Source organism: Cupressus sempervirens, chromosome 3, assembly GCF_028749045.1.
Source record: "Cupressus sempervirens isolate cs-2001-9-10 chromosome 3, ASM2874904v1, whole genome shotgun sequence".
In the NCBI taxonomy this organism is placed as follows: domain Eukaryota; kingdom Viridiplantae; phylum Streptophyta; class Pinopsida; order Cupressales; family Cupressaceae; genus Cupressus; species Cupressus sempervirens.
In genome coordinates, this window is record NC_143120.1 from 1,108,798,993 (window position 1) to 1,108,805,510 (window position 6,518).

Below are 6,518 nucleotides of genomic sequence, written 5' to 3' on the forward strand. Positions count from 1 at the left end.
AGCATCAAGATTGGATGATAGGATCATCTAAGCTTAGCAATTCATAGAGGATGATGAATTCATCAAATCCATTGATTTTCAAATCTTTCTTTACAAAATAAAACATAGTGAACTTGTCTTGAAAATGAAGTCAAAAGAATCAAATGAAGAGAAGTAAGAATTGGTTGACAAGCTTCATGCCTATAACCTAGAGAGTGAGGTGATGACTCTTGAAGATGCTAGAGACCTAGTATAGAGAAGTGGTATGCTTCTAGTGCTTGGATGGGATTTGGAACAAGCTTTCATGCTTGACCAGATAAGAAGACAAGAGAATTCTATCTTATGAAGCATTTGGAGCTGATGGACTTTAGAGGAGATCAAGATTTAATATTGATTCCAAATCTCTAGCAGTGTGGAGCATGGCTCCTACAACTAATAAGCCTAAGTTAATGGATGTGCAAAGCATAGATCAAGGAAATATGATAGTCTAGACCATGTAGGGTACCTTAGGTATAGAGATCTCCAAGGAAATGAAACACTTCTCATTCATGAATGAGGCCAAAATGGAGGAGATAGAGACAAGACTGGATAGATCATTCCATGGCTATATGTTGACAACTAGCTAATAAAGATATGTAATTTTTGTCATTTATGGCAACACATGATGTACATGCTTACAGGAAACCTTGGAAATAAAGATACTTAGCTTTTGGTACACATAAAATTGTCTAAGTATGAATTTGGTATACAACAATGTATTGTTCTGTGTGTAACTTTTTTCTAATGTCATATTATGACTAGCGAAGTTATATGGAGATAGTATACATGTTGATGATGATGTGTATAACCTTAGAAGTCTGTATTGACTATATAGAAAATATATATTTGTGTTTTAGCAATGAAACACAACAACGAAATTAAAGGAAAGGAATTATTTTTTTTACAAAATAATTACCTATCCAATTAGGACCAACATCCTAGATGTTTACTTTAATTTGGAAAAATGTATTATGGCCTTAGTCGACCTAGCAATAATTTGTGTTAAGACATGATATTTATGCAAAGGACATCTTGCGAATTAAAGTGTGCAATTGTGCAAGTGTGCTATCATGGATAAGTTGAGTTGAACAATTGTATGCAAACTCTTGTGAAAGTGATATATGCGATGTTTGTGAAGCTATTCTATGCTCCGAGATTGACATGAGAAAGAATCTATATTCTAGATGTTTGATTACTTGTTTGGGCAGTGAGCTCTTCTTGTAATTGAAAGTACATGTTTGGGTAGTGGGCTCATCTTGCATCTACTATCCTACAACTCCTAACAAGGTTGGTACAACTCCTAACAGGGTTGGAATCTCTTAACAAGGATTCAAAGTCTCCTAACAGGGACTCTCTATACCAAATTTTCTCATTGACTCCTAACATGGTCCATCCTCTAACAAGGAACTTATATGTTTGAGATTTTCTAGAATTTGATTGTGTAAATTTTTTTTTGCATCAACGTTTCGAATCAAACACCATGATCTATCTTCAGGATGAATAGCTAGAGAATAGAAAAAATAAGTATCTATTCTCTAGCTATTCATCCTAATGATGGATCATGGTGTGTGATCCGAAACGTTGATGCACAAATTTTTTTTACACAATCAAATTCCAAACAAACTCAAACATATTAACAATGGATTGTGGAAATCAAATGTCAATAAGGAACTTATTTATCAAAATATTATCTAGTGGGTATCATCCCCGCTAAGGTTTTCCCTTGGCCAGGATTTCCCTATTTAGCAAAATATAGTGTTATGAGTTATCTTTGTGCATGGTTATTGTTACTGTTCAACATTACTTTATTACTTTGTTATGTATGGTTTAAAGTATCAAGTAATTTCCAGTTAGCGACTAAATTTTGTAGATTACTAATTCACCCCCCTTCTTAGTAATTCCTATTTCTAAAAATTGGTATCAGAGCACAGTTACTCAGAAAAAGGCTTAACAACTTGAGTAAGATCCCTATGGATATGGAACAATTGATGAAGAACCTTGAAGAGGCACTTGAAAAAATTGATCTCCTTGCTGAAGAAAGAGATAAGTTGAAAGACATATATGAAGACTCCAAAGTATACATTGGAAAATTGAAGGCTAAGATTGAACATCTCAAATCCAATCATGAATCTACTAAATTTGAAACTAGTGATGATGACTATTGAAAGTTGAAGATAGAGTATAAGATCTTGAAGCATGAATTGAAGATTATGAATTTGAAGTTGACTTTGAGGAGTGATCCTAGCAAAGTTGAATTTGATTTGAAAATTGAGCATGTAGATCTTAGAGCAAGTTTGGCAAAGAAGACATCTAAGTTTGAAACATTCAAAGAAGATCATTAAGAACTTCATAAGTACAATACTATTGTAAAAGGAAAATTAACTCAATGCAAGCAACAACTTGAGAAGCTTTATTCTAGCAGAGAAAACATTGATGATTTAATGCCAATACAGAGACCTACTTATGATAAGACTAGTCTTGGTTATCTATTTAACATGTCTGCAAAGAAATCTAAGATTAGATTAGATCTAAAAGAAAAAGATAAATTTGATGATAAGATTGAATCTAGTCAATCTTCTAATAAACCTAAAGAAGTTGGACAAGACAAGGAAGTTGAGATTTTGGATGAACAAAAGAAAGTGGAATCTCCTAAGGAAATCAAGTATTAATTTAGAGGTAAGTGTTTTTCATGTAGTGAAATAGGTCATACGAAAAGAGATTGTATAAATAAGTCATTTAGTCATGTTAAGGATTTGTATTGTCATAATTGTCATGGTATGGGTCATAAAGCAATTGATTGTAGGAAACCTACGTATGATAATGATAGAAGGAATAGTAGAATGTCTAGAAATACTAACCCTATAGATAGAAGAAGATCTAAAGAAAGGACATCGAGAGAAGGAAGACCTTATGAAGATAGAAGATAGATTGTGTTTTATAAGTGTAACAACTTTGGACACATAGTCTAGAATTATCATGTACCTAATGATTAGCAGAATCCTAGAAGTAGAACTCCAATATGTCAGTTATGCAACAACTTTAGACATCGATCCAACTACCCATTACTATGGATCCCCTCATGTATGATATCGAGGCCTCCATCAAAGAGGCAGAGTGCACCTAGGCTAGCTTTGTGGAGAGACATCCCAAAAAAAGGGGTAGGAGGCCCACAAATGGAAAAGAGGAGTGATTGACTCATTTGGAAGATGAGAGATAGAGATGAGAGAAGTTAAATCAGGGGTTCTATGCACTAGAGGTGGTGGTTCCTACCGCATCTAAGATGGAAAAAGCTTCTCCGTTGGGAGATGTTATTGCTTACATTAACAAGCTTCTGGGCGAGTTGGGGGATGCAAAGTTGCCCAAGTTGAATCATTAAAGAAGGAAATGATGGTGGTGAGAGAAATTGGTGTGGCTTCTTTTGGGTTTGATTTTTTTTTTATCAAGGGCCAGTATGCATTAGCTAATTTATTTGACACTAAAGGTATTGGATTGAATGGAAATAGTAATCCCAGAATGGAACTTGAGGTTTGAATACTTGGCATCTAGAGGAAATTATTAGAGTTTAGTACCATAAATAGAACCACCCCATTGCTAGATTGATGGGGACATTGATGGAGCTTCATCTTGAGGTACACCATACAAGTGTGTCCACAAGAATAGACATAGAGCCTGTTGGGATGTGTTTGATAAGGAAAAAAAGAACACCATCTATCAAACACTGCACATTTATTCATAAGTGTACTGTGAACAAGGACAACAACAAGGTGGAAGCCATTCATGAATGTGTGAGACATGTTGGGTCCCATGGAATTGGCCTACATAATGAATATGTTCATGGATGGGGGGTTTGTAAAGGTGTCATTGGAGTTGAAGATTTGTTCCCTCATGGCTCTAGATGAATGCATCTGATCAAGATACATACTCTCTACCTCCTCTGTGCAGAAGATTTTCTCTAATTTGGGTCCTTTGGAGAAAAAAGATTCCATCCTTGTCCAGTTATGCCATGGATTTCAGGGTTGGACTACTTCATCTAGCCCACCATGTGGTCGAAGGATCAATTCTTCATGACCTTAATTATGAAGGATAAATTCTTCATGACCATAAATACTATGGTTTGGATCGGGCCACTAATTTTGCTCTTTGTTGCTTCCCTACTAGAGAGCAGAAGAAACAAGGTTTCCATTGCCATTGTTAATGCCCCCCCTAGAGTTATGCTTCTTCATCTTTTGATGAATGGACGGTCACAATATGGAAAGTGGAAATGGCAGTGGCAGTGTGGGTTTGAAGTGGAGTTTGTGTGTTGTAACAAGTAAAGTGTGTGCATGTGTGATAAATTTTTGAAGTGCTAGTCGAATGAGAAGGACAACCAATATGAATCTCATGGTAGTTGGCCATTGGCTGCATGCATCGCATATTCTTTTTATTATTCATTTCATATTATTGTCACCCTCATGCTCCTGTCATCTTCTTTTTGTGTCTCTATCTGCTCCCATTGTAATACTATTTCTTTCTATTTTTCTTATTGATTTTAGAGAATTCCTTTGGAAAAGTACAAGTGCAAGTTTGTTTGAAAGTTTAAAAATTTACATGTAATAATATTAATGGTAAATTTAAAATTATAAGTTGTTCATTTTTTCTTCAAACCTAAGATCCATCCTAAATGTCTCCCAAGTTGTTCTCACTGAACTGAAAATCCCTTTTTCTTTCTCACTATTAGGTCTAAGTTTTGTATGTGACTATTTTTGGGGATTATTCATGCATAGCCTTTGCTGGTGAATTGCTTTCTTTGACATTTCATTGATTTTTTACGTTGTAGTTCATGATTTCAATTTCTGAAAATCTTACGTTTGAGAATTCTAATTTTGTGAGCTTTTCTATTGTTTCCAAGCAATGTGGGCTTCTTCTTGTACTGTTATAGATAGGCACTTTGGCTTTGATGATTTGGAGGGGGATGATGATATACAAGGAGATTTTACTTGCCCACTTTGTTATGAAGACTTTGACATCATTTTTCTTTGCTACCATTTCAAGGATGAACATTGCTCGGAGACAAAGAATGTGGTATGTTCAAACAATCTTTAGAGTTATTAGGAATATTTTCCTAGAAATTTTGGGCTTCATTTCAAATGAAACTTTTTGGTTTCCTAGGAGGAAGTGATGCATTCTCTTTTCTAGTTATATTTATTCTTATACGCAAATTAGGAAAATGCAATTAAATTTGTAGGGAAAATATTCAAATTTGAAGATGATAGAGACAACTATTTTTGACCAGTTTCCTTCTCTCCTTAGATTTATGGGTAAAATGAATAAATCCCAAAATCACTTAAAACTCATCCTCTAAAGGAAAAGATTTTCATATTCAAAGGCAGTTGCAAAATTGCAACTGCTTCAAGAACAACAACTGGATAGATAATGGTTGCACCAACAACCTTCACTTAAAACCACATCATATTGTGCTTGTGAAAAAAACCAAACCTCCTAGATTTGGTGCTTATGGTAAGATCATGATTGAATTTTGTGACTTCAATTGTTCTCATCTATGTATTGTCAGACTCAAACATTTTTTTTTGTTATGTCAAATATGATCTATGAATATGTGTTCTTGTTAAAGCACTTTAGCATCTAGAACTTCTTAATTTGTTCCCAAATCTTTGTTTGTACCAATTACTAAATCTTGAGGCTTTGTTGTACAAGTAGATTCTTCTTCATTGGCATGGTAAGAACAGACACCTGAAACATCAAATAGTAGGACTAGTGACTCTTTCTTTCATATCAATAGTCCACGTGTTATTATTTATTTTATTTAATGTTGGGCATGGTCCAATCTTCAATAACTTAAGTTGTCAGATTGCTCCTTTTGTATATATGTCAATAGTTCTTGTTTAAAAAAAAATCCATATGTTATGCTAAAATAATTCCACTTTCTTTCTTATGGTTTTTGTGCCATTAATTATTTGAGATTCCACCTCTTTCACATTCTTTCCATATTCGTTCTCATCCAATATGATAAGTAATCTACTCAAGAACTTTGGTATACACAAAAATGGATGGTGACCTATTAAAACTATAACTTTATACCTGCTCAAACTTAAGCAAGTGTGTGGTGGGGCCAAATCCCATTTTTTGGGATATCTTTCACCTTTGCTTCATAGAAAATTGCCATTCACCACCCTTGTGCGACTCTTTTCTTGCCGCTGGATGGGATAAAGTGGCTCATTACAAGACTCCTTATCAATTGGGACCTATTGTTGGTTATAGATGGAAGCATTCCTCTGATTGGCCTCCTAGGGGTACAGACATGGATCGTCAGGAGCTTTCTCAAATTCTGGCCTCTAGAGAGTGTTCCTCTTTGCTTGGTCCAGACGTATTGGCTTGGGGCGGTACCTTGTCTGGTAAATATCATGTCTCTGCTGGGTATCAGGAGATAACTAGACAATTATTTGGGGATGTTTAGGTCCCTTGGTGGAAGCAAGTCTGGAATAAAGTTTCTTGGTCCAAGT